Here is a 20,069-nt window from a genome sequence, read left to right on the forward strand (position 1 = left end):
TGCCTGAGGCACAGGGCTTTGATGATAGAGCATATTGTCTTTGTATAGTGCACATTCTGGTGGCCACAGACAGACATGACAATATGACTGACCGACTGACACACACTTTTTAAAAATATAGCTAAACAAATAAAGTAAATAAATATATCCAAAATCATGAAAAACAGAATCCACTTTCTTTCCATTTCCTTACACATCTTCTCTGCAGATAAGTTCTTATGACTAGGTAAATCCCACCATAGGCTATCCCAATATCTGGTGGTTAGATAAATTTGTTTGCATCCAACTCCTTGTTTCTTTTTCTCGCTCTCCTTTGGAATCTTGGGCTGACTGTAGATGAATCAGTCTCTGCCTCTGTTGAACTTTTCAAGGCAGGATGCCCTTTCTCTGCAACTCCCAGTACACTGGTCCACCAACTCTCAGAAAGGGCTCCAACTTCACTCTGGCAGACTTTCCCAGGCAGGATGCCTCTCCTCTGGCACCTCCCTGGACACTCATCCCCAGCTCTGAGGACCCTTAACTTCTGGACTTCCAGGAACCTCTACCCTAGAATCCTCCTCCTCACTCCTCTGTGGAGAGACAGACCCTATGGTGCCACTCTGTGAAGAAATGGCTCCGACTACCAGAAGGACTCCAGATCTACAAATCCTCTTTTAGCTGCTCTCCCCACATCAGTGGGTGCAGGGGTTTTTATACCCTCACATCACCCCTCCTAGTGGAGAGTGGTGCTCCTCCTTTGCACACTGACACTACACTAACATCATAGGCAGACAAAGTCCAATGAAAACTCTGTCACACTGAGGGCACTCAGATCAGCTGAAGCTGCATAAGGCATGTTTGCTGGGCTGGTGTTAAGGAGTGGCTACCCTGGCGTGGCCAGATGCTCCAAGCTTTCAAAGGGGCCCTGCAGGCCACATTTCTTAAAACTTTATTTTGGTGCATTGCTGATTATAATGGGTCTGTGCTAAAAAAAAAAAATATGGATTTTTTTGGTGTGATGAGCACCAACATGGCTGTGGTGCCTTGTCTGCCATTAGTCTTATGTCTGTTGGGTCTGTGATTCCAGTGTTCATATATGTACACAGTATATACTAACCCACAGTATATACTAACCCACAATCGTTAGTTTTGGGCTATTACCAAAGGCGATGCGGCAACTACTGCTTACATGATTGACCATGTGTGACGTATTTCCATTTGGTGACGTCTGTACACATTTTTTTGCAGCTGTGGCTTTTCTCCTTTCTGGTACACTTTTATGTCATCAACTTATCAGTGAAGTGCTTTGAAACTGAGCATGTAGTATGGCAGTAATACTGAAATTAACTGAAAATAGACTTTTGTAACTGGGTTTAAACGAGTCCAAATGAGTGCATCGAGCAGAAATGTCTGGGGCCAAGAAAAGGAAATTGAAGAAACAGAAGTAACACAAGAGATCTGAATAGGTGAAAAAGCTTATGAAATTGACAAGGCCTTTTTGCCCAGACCCAAACCACTGAAGGGCAGAAACAGAGCAAGCCATGATGATCATGCATATGGATGACAAAGGGATTGGTATGCAGTGATGATGAGAAATTAGGTGTCCTATAGTTAATGCTGATGTAGCATTACATGATAGTGGAAAAGTAAGCATATTAGGCTATGACAATGATGAATGCATAGACAACATTGGCAATGATAACGAGGCACGGATTAATGCTGCCAAGAGCAGTGACCCAGCAAATTAGCCTTTAAATATATCTGATTCATTCTGAATTGAGTTGATTAAGCAAGGACCACATAAAGTTACTGGCTTTCAGTTTTCCTTTTAATGATTAAAAGACATCAATTCATTAGGAAAATTATTATAAATTGCAGAACAGTGAAATTATTGAACATAGCTGGCTCATATACTCAAAGTGACAGGACACTGTTTTGTGCTTTACTTATAAGCTTTTTGGAAATTCTAAATCCCATCTTATCAAGAACAATTCTAAAAACTGGAAGCATCCAAGAATGCTGAAAGAACTGAAAAAATGAAATTGCAGACCTATTAGTAATTTGTAAACTATCATTAAAATCAGCTAAGCTACCTGAAGATTGGAGAATGGCCAATGAAACGCCAATTGTTAAAAAAGGTTCCAGGAGTGATCCAGGAAACTACCTGGACATCAGTGCTGGGCAAAATTACTGAACATATGGATAGACATAGGACAAAGCCAACATGGATTTAACCAAGGGAAGTCTTACCTCACCAATTTGCTACATTTTTTTTGAAGGTGTGAATAAACATGTGGATAAAGGTGAGCCAATTGATATAATGTATCTGGATTTTCAGAAAGCATTCGACAAAGTACCTCATGAAAGACTCTTGAGAAAATTAAAAAGTTAAGGGATAGGAGACAACAAACTGGTGAAAAGAAATAAAACAGAGAGCAGGATTCAATGGAGAAAGGTGAATAATGGAGTCCCCCAGGATCTTTACTGGGATCACTGCTTTTTAACCTATTTATAAATGACCTGGAAATGGGAACAACGAGTGATGATATAAAATTATACAAAGTTGTTAAATGATAATAGGATTATGAAAAATTGCAAGAGGACCTTATGAGACTGTGAGACTGGGCATCCAAATGGCAGATGACATTTAATGTCAACAAGTGCAAAGTGATGCACATAAGGAAAAGTAACCCAAATTATAGCTTTGAAAGCAAGGTTCCACATTGGAAGTCACCACCCAGAAAAAGGATCTAGGCATCATTGTGAATAATATGTTAAAATCTTCTTCTCAGTGTGCAGAGGCAGCCAAGAAAGTAAATAGAATGCTAAGAATGTTAGCAAAAGAACGGAGAATACAACAGAGAATTAGGGGTGTGCATTCATTTGCAATATATTGGCAATCCGCAACGTATATGCCATAATCGTTGTATTCGTGGGGGTCACGAAATGTATGGCAAACCCCCACGAATACAACGTATCACTAACGAATAAACACCCACCCTCCTGACCCCCCCAAGACTTGCCAAAAATCCCTGGTGGTCCAGCGGGGGTCCTGGAGCGATCTCCTGCACTCGGACAATCGGCGCCAGCTGTCCATTGCTCCTACCATGTGACAGGGGCCGACCTATGGCACCAGTAGCCCCTGTGACATAGTAAGGGCAAAGGCTATCGGCGCCATTTTGAATACCAGCAGCTGACAGCCCAAGTGAAGGAGATCGCTCCAGGACCCCCGCTGGACCACCAGGGACTTTTGGCAAGTCTTGGGGGGGGGGGGGGGTCAGGAGGGTGGGGGTTGTAGTGAATTAAATTTAAAGGGTTGGGATGGGGTTTTTTTGGGAAACGAATACATATGTAACTAATGAACGGATCGGGGTCCCCCGAGAACAGATGCAACGGATTTGGTTCCCGACGAATACCGAATGGGACGAATCCGTCCCTGCTGCACATCCCTACAGAGAATATCATATTGCCTCTGTGTCACTCCATAGTGCAACCAACTTATCTTGAGTATTGTGTGCAGTTCTGGTCACCACATCTCAATAAAGATATAGCAGAATTAGAAAAGGTACAGAGAAGGGTGACTAAAATGATAAAGAGAATGGAATGATTTCCCTTTGAGGAAAGGCTAAAGAGGTTAGGGCTCTTCAGCTTGGAGGAGAGAAAGTTGAGGGGAGATATGATAGAAGTCAATAAAATAATGAGTGGAGTGGAATGAGTAAATGTGAATCGGTTGTTTATTTTTTCAAAAAGTCTAATGACTAGGGGATATGCATTGAAGTTACTAGGTAATACATTTAAAACAAATAGGAGAAAATACTTTTCTACTCAATGCATAATTAAGCTCTGGAATTCATTGCTGGGGAATGGTGGTAAAAGCTGTTAGTATAACTGGGTTTAAAGAAGTTTTGGACAGATTCCTGAAATAAAAGTCCATAAATCATTATTAAGGTGGAGTTAGGGAAATCCGCTGCTTGTACCTGGGATAAGCAGCTTGGAATTTATCGACCTTTTGGGATCCTGCCAGGTAGTTGTGACCTGGATTGGCCACTTTGTTCTGACCCGGTATGGCAAATCTTATATTTTTATGTCAGAGTTAGAGGATGAGTTTCATTTTTAGGTATTCCTATTCAAAAAGAATTTCCTAATGTTAGAAAAGGGATACAGAGGGCTTACATGTCCTGAAAGATTGTTGAAACTGAGTTATTTACATACAAAAACAGTTTCAGAGGAGAATTAATTGCACAATGGACCTACAGCATACCCTGCGGGGATTTCACAAGTGATCTTTTCACTAAAGCAGTTACAAAGAAAAGAAGGGGACATCCAAAGGAGAGTAGATTTCACTACCTTCAAAGAAAGGGATTATTTTACTCAGCGATAAAATTACAGAACATTATGCCAACAAAAGTAGTTATGGCAAGAACAGTAAATCAATTCAGAAATAAATATGATACATTTTTAGAGGAAAAGGATATTGGTGGGTAAGAGAATATTGTTACATACTAGGGTAAAGCGTTAATCCAGCAATTCTGAGCCGATCATATCTGAAATCAGGAAGGATTTTTGGGGGCTGTTTTAGAATTGACAGCAGTTTTTCTCCCTTTTCCTTGCATTATAACTTCGAGATGAGCTGTTACACCAGTGGCTTCCATCTCAGACCTAGCCAACCAATCATGTTTTCAGGATAGACACTATGAATATGCATGAGAAATATGTGCATACACTGAGTCTTCAGCACCTTGGCAGGTAAAAAGTGTAGAGGGTCCATCATCCCTTAAAACTTAGTTATTAAGGCTACAAGTTCCCTTGCTCATTTATATATGTAACAAATTTGTAGCCCGCTAATCCACCAAGCTCATGGTAGGGGTGTAGCTATAGAGAGTTGGTAGAGGGTGGGGTTGGGGCTTGTGCCCCTCACATTTGGATCAGACTCCCTTCCCTACCTCACAGCAGGGTCATGTCACATCCGAGTCAGCCCTTAAAGGTCCAACAATTAAAGGGCCTGGAGGCAGTGGAATCACTGCCAGTCCATGATCCCCTGCCCTTTAACGAGGTTTAACTTGAACGAGGAAACAACACTACCTTTGGGCTAGTCCTGTAAATGTTTCAGGGCATCAAGTCTTTCCGTTTAATTTTGGCAGGCAATTGTCTTCCCTCCTCTCAGCATCTTAAAACTGCAGGAATGTCTGGCCTCAGTGGAAACCTATTTACGTCAATGTTCTTCTGCAGCTTGTATAAAGTTATGTGCCTTGACCACAGGAGAGTAAGAGACAGCTAGGGCAATGAGAGAGGGAAGGGAGAGACGATACAGTGTGTTGCCAGAAAGCAAAAGGTTTTGTAGTCACTGCTGTGAAGACCCACATAGGATGGGGTAAGAGTTGGGGCAGAGCGGAGAGGTCTAGCACAGTGTCCACCCATGTTAACCCTGCCCCTCCCCCCACCATACAAAAACCCAACAAATTTAGTTCTGACTATGCCCCTGGCTCAAAAATGCCTCTCTCTCCCCTCACTGCCACCTCAGTAGTAAGCAAAAGTTGAGGCCCTCGCTTTAGCTTCTCTTCCAGGGCATTTAAAAATGATCCTTGCCTACAGTGACTCAGAGTCTTGGCAGCCAGTGGCATTAAAGGAGGCTCTTGTGTACACAGAACAGCTGATCATCCGAGCTGATTTAATTACATTTCCAGTCTTGTTTACTGGTATGATTGGCACATCTCCTCTGCTATGATTCCCGCCATAAGGTTTTTTTTTAATATGAAGACGCATTGCCTGAGAAGTAGAAGGCAATACATGGCAGGTGATGCAATATTTACTTCCCCTAATGGAAAGCATAGTTTGATCAAGGGCTCAGTGTTTTTAATAGCCTGCTCACCAGAGGCTCTTTTATTTTCTTATTGCATTATAATTATTCCACATTTTGCCTTTTTGCTATTAATGTATCTTTTCCAAAGATCCAGGCAGGGAGAGAAGTGGAAGTATGATATAATACTATGCAATGAAAGGACCTGATTTACTAAGGCACTTTTTCCTATTCTGTGCCTATGAGAAAAAAGCATAGTAAATCAGGCCCAGTCTGGCCTCCAGTATTATTTATTTATTTATTTTAGTTTTTTCTATACCGGCATTCGTGAGGATTTCACATCATGCCGGTTTACAATAAACAGTGGAGTGATAACAGGAACAATGAACGAAATAAATAATAGGTGTTAAACATAAAATAGTTACAGTTACAATAAAACAGGGATAAGTGCAACTGGGAGCAAGAGGAAAAATGAAAGGAACTTTAAAGGAACTTTAACATAGTATATTATACAGAAAGGATGGATCTACCATACCACTGTCCTAAACTTCTCCATAAAGTGATAGGAAAACTTATTCTCCATATTTGTTCCAATCAATGCTTTCTCTACTCCAGATGGATTCCAGTTCTGTCTGGAATGGACATTCGCAAATCCATTCAACATATGGCTTTCCCTTTCACTACTCCAACAAGGAATGTCAGATCTTCAACACTGATTCTGAATTTCACTCAACAGTTTTAGCTAGAATTATGAGTTGCAAGGCAGCTTTTATCTATGTGCAAAAGGGGCTGTTGTCTCTATTATTCATGCATAACAGGGAGCCCATGCATAATACCCTTAATATCAGGGGCTGGAAAGATAGGGAGAACACTGTATTAATTTCCGGTCCCCTGGTGGGGCAGGACAGGCATTCGATCAATTGGGAACTCTCACAGCTCCTCCCACTTTCATGTTTATACTCCTGTTCAGTTCCCAGAGCAGAGGAATGTGGGAGAGGAGCAAGACACATGCAGGAGGACTTATGCCTGCTGCCTGCTTGCAAAGAGCAGCTCCTGCCACTGTCGCCTCCTGATGCCACTGGCTGCATGAATGAACATTACGTGCGTACATTACTGGCTGCATGAATGAACATTACGTGCGTGTACATGATGCCTGTGCACGTTGGTATGATAATATGCTTGTACTTCTTCGATGTGGATAATGAAAACAGATGCATTCATGTGCTACATGGTTATATTAGTAAGATGTGGACATATGCATACATGTACTTTATGTGCTGAGTGTATATCGTCTTCTGGTAGCTCGCCATATCTCCTGCCACCAATCTCCTGTTGCACTCACGCCGTGCCTACCTCCCGAGTGAGTCCCCTTCCTGCAGTCCCTGAAGCAGCCACTGCCTGTGGTGCTCTCCCGCTGCTGCCTGGCCTGCCACCTGACTGTTGCCAGGGTGCTGCAACTCATCTAACAAAGCCAGGAAAGGAAACACTGAGGAAGTCATGGGGATGCTTGCCTGCACAGCAGAGCATGGGGTGAGGGGAGACAAAAGAGGAGGGGGAGGAAGGGGCAGGAGGGCCTATCCACAATAGTTTGCCCATGGCCTCTTAAATGGTTAAGGCAGCCCTGGCCAGTTGTTACATATAAACAAATAGTCATATCCATATGCTGTTTGTACAGGTAAACAGTCGCAAACCATCATGCATGTACATTTATATACATGCATGCACATATGCCCACATAATCATACACACATACCAGGCACAATTCTCACCACAAATAAACACATATGATTACACCAATATACCTAAACATGCAGCACATACAGTATATGCATGCTTATGCTCTCATCTCATTAATGCAACAAGTAGCACATTAATGTAGCTATGTTCATCTTGCACATCGAAGAATTACAAGCATGCATATACACAAGCAAAGGCTGATATAAAGCATGACCTCTGTATGTTCATGCAAACACCTACAGACAATAGCATGCATATACAAACTGTCATACGCTCAAGTTCATAGGTTCTCACGAATGCTACATGCTTTACATATACAGTTGTGCGCATAAGTTTACATACCCCTGGAAGAATTTGTATGATGTGTAGCATTTAGAAAAACTATGAGTGATCAGAAAAAACACTTCTGTATTTTTTAAGGGTTTCAAATTAAACAATTATGCATCACAGAATAGCACAATCATTAAACAAACCAAAGCAATAAGTGAAATAATAAAATGGTCCTATTCAAAAATTTGCATACACTTGAATGTTTGGGCTGATAACATACACTCAAGTTGATACACCCAGGTTGAGATGGTAATAAAGGGCAGGTATCCACACTTGTGCCTTGTTTGATTGTAATTAGTGTCTACATATAAATAGAAAGTGCATTTCATCCAGGGCTTAACTGACTTTGGTACTTATTGAAACATAGGGAAAGCAAAAGAACTGTCAAAGGATCTGCAAGCAAAAGTAGTTCAATTTTATAAATCAGAAAAAGGATATAAAAAGATATCCAAAGATTTGAAAATGTCAATCAGTACTGTTCAAACTCTGAGCAAGACGTGGAAAATGATGGTTTCAGTTAATACAAAGGTAAACCAAGAAAGATTTCAGACAATTGCCAGGAACATTTGTTGGGATGCAAAGAAAACCCCACAATCAACCTCTACTGAAATGCATGCTTCTCTGAAACAAAGTGGTATGGGTGTTTCAGCATGCAAAATAAATGATATACTTGAACAAAAATGGGCTGCACCAATGCCACAAAACAGACTGCTTACAATACACCAAACAGCACCTAGAGAAGACTCAAAACTTCTGGAACACAATAATTTGGAATGATGAAACCAAAATTGAACTTTATGGTCACAACCATAAACTCTATGAAGAGAAGCATACCCTACCATGAAGCATGGAAGTTGATGTGTGAGCTACAGTGGCACATGGAATTTAGTCAAAATTGATGGAAGGATGAATGCAGCATCTTATCAGAAAATATTGGTTGGGGAATTTGCATTCATCAGCCAGACAGCTGTGCATGGGGTGCACTTGGACATTCCAACATTACAATAATCTAAAACATAAGGCCAAGTCAACCCTTCAGTGGCTGCAGAAGGAGGAAATGAAGGTTCTGGAGTGGCCATCACAGAATCCTGACCTCAACATCATTGAGCCACATGTAGTTCATGCTAGACAACCAAAGAATTTACAGGATCTGGAGGCATTTTGCCAAGAGGAATGGGCAGCTTTACCACATGAGAAAATAAAGGGCCTCATTCACAACTATCACAAGAGAATGCAAGCCATCACTGATACAAAAGGAGGCAATACACAATATTAAGAACTAAGGATACGCAAATTTTTGAACAAGACTATTTTATTATTACCCTTATTGCTATGGTTTGTTTAATGATTGTGCTATTCTGTGATGCATAATAGTTTAATTTGAAACACATTAAAATAACAGACATGTTTTGTCTGATCACTCATGTTTTCTTAAAATGCTACACATCTTACTTCCAGGGGTATGTAAATTTATGAGCACAACTGTATACACTTTTATTGATATTTGCAAAGGTTATACAAGCAAGAGACAGTATAGAGTGCTATGAAATTACAATGCACTTCAGAAATCAAATATCAAACTACATATTCAAATATATAGAGATCAAAAGGAGCATAACTAGTTTTCTTTAGTTATTCGCAATAAATTATGCAGTTAACAGTGGTCTTCAATGTGCAATTTTTACTACTTGACGTTGTCGAAGGATTTTGTTGTGCCTTGTTTGCCTTGTTAATAATTATAAACTTAAAAAAATGGATTCCATTTCTCATAAAATTTGTGACCAAGATATCGAACATCTAAAGTTATTTTTTCAATTAATATAATATCTCATACTCTATTTACTAAACTAAATGTTTAAAGATCAGCAGGTAGAAACTCAGATTGTGAGCCTACTGGGGACAGGGAAATACCTACATTATCTGAATGTAATTCGCTTTGAAGTGCCTGAAAGGTAGAATAGAAGTAATAAATAAATAGCTGTGATTCCGCTTGCGAGACAGCTCCATGAGCAGCTCTCTCACGCCGAAGCTACCTTGCCTCTTGATGCAGCATGGAGTGCCGCCAACCTCCTGGACTCCGCCTGTGGTCTTCATGGCAAGAAACCGCTGCCGATGCCCTGCTCTTTGCAGCGGTGAGTTGCTGACGCTGTTGAGCTGGCTGCTACTTTCTGCTACTACTAGTACTCCAGTGTAACTCTTCTTCGCAGCCTGAATGCTGCTGACATCTGCCTGCTTGAACGTTCCTAGGTGGGCATGCCTCAGTTCCCAATTTAAAGAGCCCATGATGGAAAAAGCCCTGCGGCCCCTTCTTATGACATCTTTCCTCATCTTCCAGCCAGCCCTATAAAAGTGCTCTTCAGTTTGTCCCATTTACCTTCGCAAGGAGTTGCTTCGCCCCTGGAGTTCCTGTTCCAGGTCTTAAGAACATAAGAAATTGCCATGCTGGGTCAGACCAAGGGTCCATCAAGCCCAGCATCCTTTCTCCAACAGTGGCCAATCCAGGCCATAAGAACCTGGCAAGTACCCAAAAACTAAGTCTATTCCATGCTACTGATGCAATTAATAGCAGTGCCTACCCGCTGGTTACTGTACTCAATACGAAAATGTAGTAATTATACACAACTTGCTCCGTGATGTATCGAAGCCACTTTACGGATTCACTCCCCTTCCTGCCTCTTACATTCTTCAAGTCAATGTTTGCTCGATACTCCGTCTCCCCATACAGCACGCACTTAGCAGGGAAACACGAGTGCTCCTTTTCTATTTATGGTACTCTACTTTGGAACTCGCTCCCGTGCAACATCCGATTAACAAGAGACAAAAGAAACTCCTAAAAACACAAGGTCTACTCTGGGCAGGAGTCATCAGAATTCTTGATCTTTATTTCTTCAAGGTCTTCATGTTCTTCATGAAGCTCCTCTATGTTTCTTCATTCCATATTCCTGGTGTCTCATTGGTTCCTGTCTTCAGTGTCTTCCAAGTCTTCATGTCTGATGTTCCAGACTTCATCTCTAAGTCCCATCTTCCAGGTCTTCTCCTTCATCTTCTTGCAGGCATGCCAGTATTGTGGTCTGCAACCAGCCCACAGGATACGAAAGGCATATTGTAGCACAAGGCCTGTCTCCAAGTCCATCTCCACTGGTCTAATCTCCGGATGTCTCTTGTTTTTAAATGTTGGGGTCTTATTCCTGGTTCTGAGTTCCTGAGTCCTGAGTTTCTAAATCCTGTTCCTGGTCTTCAGAGTTCCATCCATCCATGTCCAAGTCTCAAGTCCAGAGTCTGCTCTGCCTCCAGCATGGCTGCGACCAGCCCTTGGGTTGTTTAGGGCATGCAGTGGGACAGGACTTTCCCGGAGTCTTCGACATGTTTCCAGTGCCAAGTCTTTGTCATGTTGCAAGCCTGAACCTGAAACCTGAGTCTTTGTCTAAGTCCAAAGTCTTCAGTGTCTTTGATTCATCCAAAGTCTTCAGTGTCTTCATCTTATCTAAGTGTCCAGTGCCTTTGTCTCATCCAAGTTGCTAGTGCCTTTGTCATGCCCTCATTGTCAGAGTCATTTTCCATCCTCAACATCTGTCCTGACTTTCAAGCCATTCCCAAGCAGCAAGTTCAAAAAAGCTTTCAGAGTGGCTGAAGGGCTACCCCAGAGACCAGCATTGTGTTGTTGGGTCTCACTCCAGAGCGTGCAGGTTCAGCAGAGCCATGAGTGTTCCCAGTCTCCAAGTTTTCCAAGTCTCCAAATGTTCCAAGCTTGTCCAGTCCATGCCCAGATGGTCTGCCTACCCACAGCACGTTCCTGGGAGCCTCGCCCCGGGGTTGTGTCATGGTCCAAGGGCTCATGCTCACATCCACTCCCGAGTGCTGTCCATGCTCGCAACAGATTGTGAAGGCCATGAGCTCGGTGAACGTGTCCCCATCATGGGCCTTTCTGAGCTTGACTCTTGTTCCTTCCCAAATTTTTTATATGACGCACAGGAGGCGCCTGCATTTGTTCTTGGGGGGGTTTTTTTTTGGTTTTTTTTACGAACTGCAGGATGCATATGCACCCAGGTTTTGTTCAAGTTCTTCAGCCTTGCCTTCAGTGTGTTCCAAACTTTGTCTTTGTCTAAGCACTGCAGCCATGTCCTCAGCCAGTTTGTCCGGTATGGTTCCTCACTTCAGTTTCTGAAATCAAGTATCCTTGGATCCTGTGTCTGTCCCCTCTATAGCCAGCAAAGTTGGTGAGGGAAGGGCTTTGAGGAGGGGATACTGTTGTGATTCCACTTGTGAGACTGCCCTGTGAGCGGTTCACTCACCCCGATGTCACCTTGCCTCTCGATGCAGCCTGGAGCGCTGCCAACCTCCTGGAAGCCGCCTGTGGTCTTCACAGTGAGGAGCCACTGCTGATGTCCCTGCTGTTTGCAACAGTGAGTTGCCGATGCCATCGAGCTAGCTGCCGCTTCCTGTCACTCCTAGCACTCCAGTGTAGCTCTTCTTCACAACCTGGATGCCACTGACACATTCCTGCTTCAACATGCCTCACTTCCAAATTTAAAAGGCCCGTGGAAGGAAAAGCCCACGGCTTCTTCTGATGAAGTTTGCCTCATTGTCCAGCCAGCCCTATAAAAGGGCTCTTCAGTTTGCCCTCATTGCCTTCCCAAGGAATTGCTTCGTCCCTGGAGTTCCTGTTCTAGCTCTTGTTCCAAGAGTCATCAGAATTCTTGATTTTCGCTTCTTCAAGATCTTCATGTTCTACATGGGATCTCCTCTATGTTGAGATGTTTTTTGTGTTTGGTTCTCTCAAGCCTGAGGCGGGCGGTTCCATTGAGATGCTGGCGGTGTCGGGCAAGGAGTGGTGGGTGGGGCTGTTTGTCAGTCTATGGGTGGGCACCTGTGCTGCCAATCTTAAGATGAATGTGGGATGGTATTTGCCTGCTCTGTTTGGGGTGAGAGTGAAATGAAGAGGACTTTGGAGACTGGTGAGCACTGTAGTTCATGGACATTGGTTTTTTATGTCAAGCGGAGGAAACTTTGGGTGCAGAAAAGGATTTGAAGGGAAGTGAAAAGTGAGGGGGTGGAGTTTGGGAGCAGTTGAATAGTGGAAATGCCATTGATGCAGTGGAGATGGTATAGTGAGCATTTGGCAGTGGAGGTGGGGAGGGGCCACCACTGCTGGCTAACTTTGCCAGATGGGTTTTGGAGCAATGTTTGTGCTCATATTTCCCCTAGTTTTGTTACTTATACAAGGTATAAGAAGTCAAGAAGTGCAGTTGCGCACCCGGGGTGTGGAAATCCACAAGAGTTGTATGTGATGGAGGGGAGGCAAAGACTAGAGTACACGAACAGGAGAGGGACCTTGGGGTGATAGTGTTTGCTTATCTGAAGGTGGCAAAGCAACGTGACAAGGCAGTAGCTAAAGCCAGAAAGATACTGGGCTGCATAGAGAGAGAGGAATAACTAGCAGAAAAAGGGAAGTGATAATGCTCTTGTATAGATCCTTGGTGAGACCTCACCTGGAGCACTGTGTTCAGTTCTGGAGACCATATCTCACAAAGGATAGAGACAGAATGGAAACAGTCCAGTAGAAGGCAACTAAAATATTGGGTGGTCTGTTTCAGAAGACCTAAGAGGAGAGGCTGAAGGATCTAAATATATATACCCTGGCGGCGGTGCAGTGGAGTTATGCTATAGACCTTCAGATACTTGATAGGTATTAAAGATGCACAAACTTCAAACCTTTTCCCCTGGAAAGAAAACAGAGAACTAAGGTCATGATATGAAACGCCAGGGGGGAAGTCTCAGAACCAATATCAGGAAATATTTCTTCACGGAGAAGGTGGTGGATGCCAGGAATGCTCTCCCAGAAGAGGTGGTGAAGACAAGAACGATTAATTTATTTATTTATTTATTTATTTATTTTTAATTTTTATAGACCGAAGTTCTTGTAGGAACTACAAATCAATCCGGTTCACATACAACTTTTAAATGCCCAAAAAGAGTAGTGGGCTTTACATAGAACAGTTGAACAATAAAACAGGTAACAATAGAACAACAGCAATAATGATGGAACAAATAGAATAGATAACCAATTAAACATAGTAATATGGTAATAAATATTATATAGAAAATAAATATAAAAGAGATAGAGTAAATGAAGTGTGAGTACAGTATAAATACAAAAGATGAAAGAGCTCAAAAATTAAGGTACAGTTGAAAAAATCCTAATTGGAAAAACAGTGAGATAACCCATGATTAGGGTTAAAAGACTTGATTAGGTAGCATTAGATGTCTGGGAAGGCTTGACGGAAGAGCCATGTTTTTAGCTTTTTTTTGAACTCCTGATGACTAATGAATTCAAAAGGGCATGGGACAAACACTGCAGATTCCTAAAGACATAAAGAAAGGGATGGTGTAACATTTCTGCAATTGCCACCTTTGGCAGATTGCTGGGCAGACTGGATGGACCATCTGATCTTTATCTGCAGTCATTACTTTGTTTCTATATATGTTTCTTCGTTCCATGTTCCTGGTCTCTTGTTGGTTCCTGTCTTCAGCGTCTTCCAAGTCTTCAGTCTAGTCCCAAATGTTCCAGTCTTTGTCTCCAAGTCCTGCCTTCCAGGCCTTCTCCTTCGTTTTCTTCCAGGTGTGCCAGCATTGTGGTCTGTGGCCAACCCATGGGTCATTTAGGGAGCCTCATGGCACAAATCCTGTCTAAGTCCATCTCCGCTGGTCAAATCTCCGGATGTCCCTTGTTTTTAAACTCCGGGGTCCTGTCCCTGGTTCTGAGTTCCTGAATCCTGTTCCTGGTCTTTGGAGGTCCTTATTCCAGCTTCCGTCCATTTCCAAGACTCAAGTCCAGAGTCTGCTCCGCCTCCAGCATGGTCCTCGACCAGCCCACGGATTGTGTAGGACGTACAGCAGGACATGACTCTCCGAGGGTCTTTGGCATGTTTCCAGTGCCTAGTCTTTGTCATATTGCAAGCTTGAACCAGAAATCTGAACCTGAATCCTGAGTCTTTGTCTAAGTCCCAAGTCTTCAGTGCCTTCATCTCATCCAAGTCTTCAGTGCCTTTGTCTTGTCCAAGTCTTCAGTGCCTTTGTCATGTCTTTGTCTTCATAGTCATCTTCCATCCTCAACCCTTGTCTGTTCTGACATTCAAGCCGTTCCCAAGTGTCAAATCTGAAAGGGCTTTCAGAGTGGCCAGAGGGCTACCCCAGAGACCAGCATTGCGTTGCTGGGTCTCACTTCTGTGCATGCAGGTTCAGAGGATGCTTGAGTGTTCCCAGTCTCCAAGTGCTCCAAGCCTCCAAGCCTGTCCAGCTTGTGCCCGGATGTGTCCGCCTACCTTCGGTGCATTCCTGGAAGCCTTGCCCTGGAGTTGTTCCGTGGCCCAAGGGCTCATGCTCACGTCCGTTCCCGAGCGCCGTCTGTGCTCGCAACAATAAATAAAATAATGGTGTTTCCCATTTGGCTGCTACCAAGTTACAAATATCTACTAATAAATCTGTAATTACCTTCTTTCAGTGGATAGATTGCTATGACTGGGTGGGGCCTAACAAGAATGCTTCTGATATTCTTGGTAGTTCATTAACCATTGTAATTAAGCAAATTTTAATTCTAATTTTTTTCAAAATGTTTTGCAGAATAGGGCAGAACTAGAATATATGCTTGTAGCTACCTTTGAAACTGTAACTCCTACAGCATAAATTAGTATTACTTACTTTTATCCTAACCATCCTTAAAAGTGTCAAGTACAGACCTTGAAAACATTTTAGAGCAAACTACTATTTAACTCTCATCCCCCCAGTTGGCCCCCATCACTCTTTCTTACTCCCCAGTCCATCTTCTCCACTCTCTAGGTCCTCTTAAGGCCATACCCATCACAATCTTAGTCCATCTATACTCTCTCTTTTTCTTCCAGCCTGTCGTCCCCACTCTTTCTCTCCCAGCTATATATTCTCTCAGTGGCAGGGGATACCCTGTGCCACAAGCACTTCTCAATCCCTGAAGGACCTGATACACATTCACGTTTCCTGGAATGCCAGACACTTGGTATTATTATTTAGGATGAATTTTCAATCATTACCCTAGCAGCAGCAGCTGATTGCTTTGCCCTCTTCAAGTAGTCTGTTGGTCAGCGTAGTGCAAGAACGTTTAAAGTTTGCTGGCTGATCTTTGAGAGGTAAAGAATTGAAAAGTCTCTGGTAAGAAGAAGACATTGGGAGGCAGGATCTTGGTAAATGTTGGTGATGGAACCTGCAGTCTAAGAAGAGATACAGTGGGAAGATATCACTTGGTCTCTTCTGCCTGTGTTCAGTCACATATGGAAATTGTCTTGCTCAATGTGTTTTCCAACATAAAATCTTTCTTTGTTGCCCCAGTCAGATCCCAGCTGAGTGCCCCCTCCCTGTTTGCTTCCTTCCAGCTTTGTTGCTGGTCAAGTTAGATAAAACATCTCTTTCTCTTGCTTTGTCTAAAATCTCACAGCTGGAAAAGGAAATTTCTGGTACATTACTGGGAACACAGTGAACTCTTCCAATTTTTGCACAGCAAAATTCATTTTGTTTATTTCTTGGTGCTGCTCCTGAAATTCAGGAAAACAAACGCAGAGCAGATTACTTTGCAGTCTCCTATATAAAATCCTATTCATTTCTTGTTGACTGGAATTTATTTTATTTGCATTTTGTATTGTGATTTCCTGGTGTGAGAAGCCTTCAGAAAAAAAAACTGAAATTCTCTATCCCATGAACTTACACTACAATTAGGTTTATTGCTACAGTTGAAATTTATTTTATTTATTTAAATTATTTTACTATACTGATACTCAAGACAAGGTCTTATCGTACCGGTTTACATTAGAACAGGGGAAACCAATTAACAACTAAGTAGAAGGTAAAGTTACATTAAACAGGGAGCAAAAACATGGGCGATGGAAGACAGGAAAGATTTTAAAACGATAACAACTGGAGAGTGATTAAATAATCAACTAAAAACCATAGAGTAGCGAGACTTAAACAGAGATTTATCCTAGGCGATTATTAACATAGTATATCTGGTGGGATGAGGAGACACGGAGAGGTGAGCAGGGGGAGGTGGTGTCAGGTCAGGGACTGGAAACAGGGAGGGGGGAGGGATTAGGGAAGAAATCGAGGGAAGAAATCGAGGGGTCCGTAGGCAGAAAGGGGTCCGTAGGCAGAAAGTGCCTATGGACAGTGATTTTTATAGGCATCTTTAACTGCTTTTAAAACAAACACAGCCCCTAACAGATTTTGAGTAGGAAGAAAAAACATCTACAACTTTTTCAATGCAATTGAACTCTAACCATCTGCTTCTTCTGGGACCACAGAATGCCTTTCTGCCCAGTGAAGAATCAGTGAGAGCAGTGTTTCCTGAAAGAAGATCACAGAGTAGTGTAGGAAGACAGTCTTTCCTTCTGCCCCAAGCTAGGAGACAGAGAGAGAGAGAGGTGAGCCCATCAGGACTAGCTCTTCAGTTTTTATGGATTTTCTAGAAAAAGTAAGAGCTGTGCTTGGTTGTAGATTTCAGGAGCAGAGGAAGCAGCTGGAGAGTAAAAGGAAGCAGAGCCAGCGGGTAATTGCATTACTGCATCAGGACCAGTCACAGTGGAAAAGGAGAGAGCCACAGAGTACTGGAGAAAGAGAGCCATGCTGGACATCAGAGAGGCAGAGCCAGGAGGAATCTTAAGAGTCAGCTGAAGCAAAGATAAACCACTGAGGTTAGTCTCTCCCCAGCTTACCTGTTGATTAACAGAAATATTCTTGCTGTCAAGATAGCAGAACCCAAATGACAGAAAGAGGAACAACGAGTAGACTGCATCGGATTGAAGATAATGGGAAAAAGGAGAAAATTGCGCCCAGCACTATTGGATTTCAGTGACTGGAACTTAAGAACATATAAGATTTACCATATGAGGTCAGACCAAAAGTCCATTGAGCTTATCTCAGGGATAAGCAACGGATTTCCCAAACTCCACCTTAATAATGCTTTTTGCCCAGTTCTTAAAGCTAACTCTAAGTCTGTAGATCCATTAATGATAAGTGGGAAGGATAACTTTTCTGATGTGACTTGTGTTGCTAATAGTTGGCATGCCTGGATGGACCCATCTCTGTAGCTGCTTCTTGGCTAAGATCAAAGGAAAAGGTCTGGAATAGGGAGCAGAAGACAATCTCTGTTCTTAACTTTATTGGCTGAGATTGAGAACCTGCATGATACTGGGGGGGGGGGGGGGGGGGGGTGGAAGGAGTGATCAACATGCTGCTAGTTAACCCCACTGAGGACACAATGCTGGACTTTGGTCAAACTGAGAAGAATAAACCTCCCATATACAATTTTCTAGGTAGAGGTGGCTTGATGTGATTTCATGGACTGTGCTCATGTAAACCTATATAAATATCTTGTATGCCACAAACCTGTTCCTGATTGAACTGGTGAGACTTGCACCTATGAAGCAAATCTCGCCACTGCCCACAGCCATTCCCATTCTGTCTTCTCCTGAGAACTGGGGGGCACTGCCAACGCTGAGGAAAAGCAGTTTCTAGTTCAAACTATATACACTGGCAATGAGGGGGGGGGGGGGATTCTTTATGATAAGCATACATTTAATGCTTGTAATAAAATTAATTTCATGAACCTTCTAGTTTTGAGGTGCTGCTAATGTATTTTCTTAAAATTGGTAATCCTGCCTCTGGATACGAAAAGGTTAACCTTATACCATATGTACTAGTTACAACTTTGCTTTTCTTTAATTAAAAAAAAGGTGTTGTTTTTTTTCTATCTGAGTGACTGTGAGATATCTCTGTATGTTCCTTCAGATTCACAGCTTATGTTTAGGAAAGAGTTTTGTTTGATGATTGTAACATACCCAAGTGACTGTTCCAGCACCAATCAGAACAGAGCATCCGCTGATAGTTTTCCTCTCTTTCACTTACATTAATATTCACACAAAACTTTTGTCTGATTTATATCTGCACTCGGTTTCTTTCAAGTGACTGGTAATGCTCCAGCCAGGAGGGGGTACTTTGTCTGCTTGCCTTGCATTACCTTTCACACTGATTCCTTATTATAGATGTACTTTCATTTTATTGCGAAACAGAAAAACAACCATATTTTTTTCCAATTTTTAATTTCCTTAAATTTTTCATCGTAGATGTTTTTCGCTGACTTTTGCAGACCTTGCCCCCTTTTCTCCCCCTCCATATATTTTATTTTTTAATTTAACAAAATACTGTAACAATTGCATTTTTTTTGTCAGTTGTCCCATTTAAAGCCTATGACAAATAGGTTCATGAAGATGCAAGTTCCAGCAATTGTTTGGGGAAAATTCGCAACATGAAAAATTCCCTTTTTACCCATTCCTAGCCTGTCTTCCTATCACACCTGCTTCTCTTACCCCTTAAAAGATGCAAAGCAACAATCATCCTGTGTCACCACTTGGACTTGACGAGACGTACAGAAGAGGCCCTGTCCCCAACACCTGGTACCAGACTATCATGGAAGGTATTTTAAATTAGGGATGTGCTCTTGTTTTAAAATGACATGAAAACATACAAAATTTGTTGTGTGCATCATTTCCAACCAAAGTGGCATAATCCCCTTAACGAAATGTTGTTATATTTATGACACTTCTTTTCAGTGCTGCCACTTAGCAGAGAGGATTTCTTCCTTGTGCTCCAGATGAGCCCCATATAGGGCATCCCCAGCCCCAGGCCCTCCCTCCTCCGTGAAGTAAAGACCCCTTTCCAGGGTTCCTGAAGAACCTTTCCCCACCCAACCCTCAGAAATAGATGCTCACCATTTCGGAGTTCCTCTTCACCACCAGCAGGAGGGACTGCAGAGCCATCCTACTGGCAAAGCCGCCTGACTGTGAATAATATTACCTCATTCACCGTCAAGTGGCTGTGCCAGCAGGATGGCTCCATAGTTGCTCCTGCTAATGAAGAAAGGGACCTGGGGAATGGTGAGTATCTATTCCTGAGAGGTGAGCGGGGAGAGGGTCATCAGGACTCCTGGGCAGGGAGAGGACATCTGAGCAGAGAGAAAGTGGAGATGCCCAAGAAGGGGTGGGCGGAGGGATAGAATGGGGGCATACATCATACCCCGATGTGATGACTCTAGTTGAATATCGGTATATTAAAAAAACAAATAAATAAATAAAGGAATCATCAGGAGTCTCTGGAGATGTGTGGGAGGGGAGTTCTGGGCTGGGAGTAAGCAGACTATGCAGACTCT

This window comes from Rhinatrema bivittatum, chromosome 10 (genome assembly GCF_901001135.1).
Source record: "Rhinatrema bivittatum chromosome 10, aRhiBiv1.1, whole genome shotgun sequence".
In the NCBI taxonomy this organism is placed as follows: Eukaryota; Metazoa; Chordata; class Amphibia; order Gymnophiona; family Rhinatrematidae; genus Rhinatrema; species Rhinatrema bivittatum.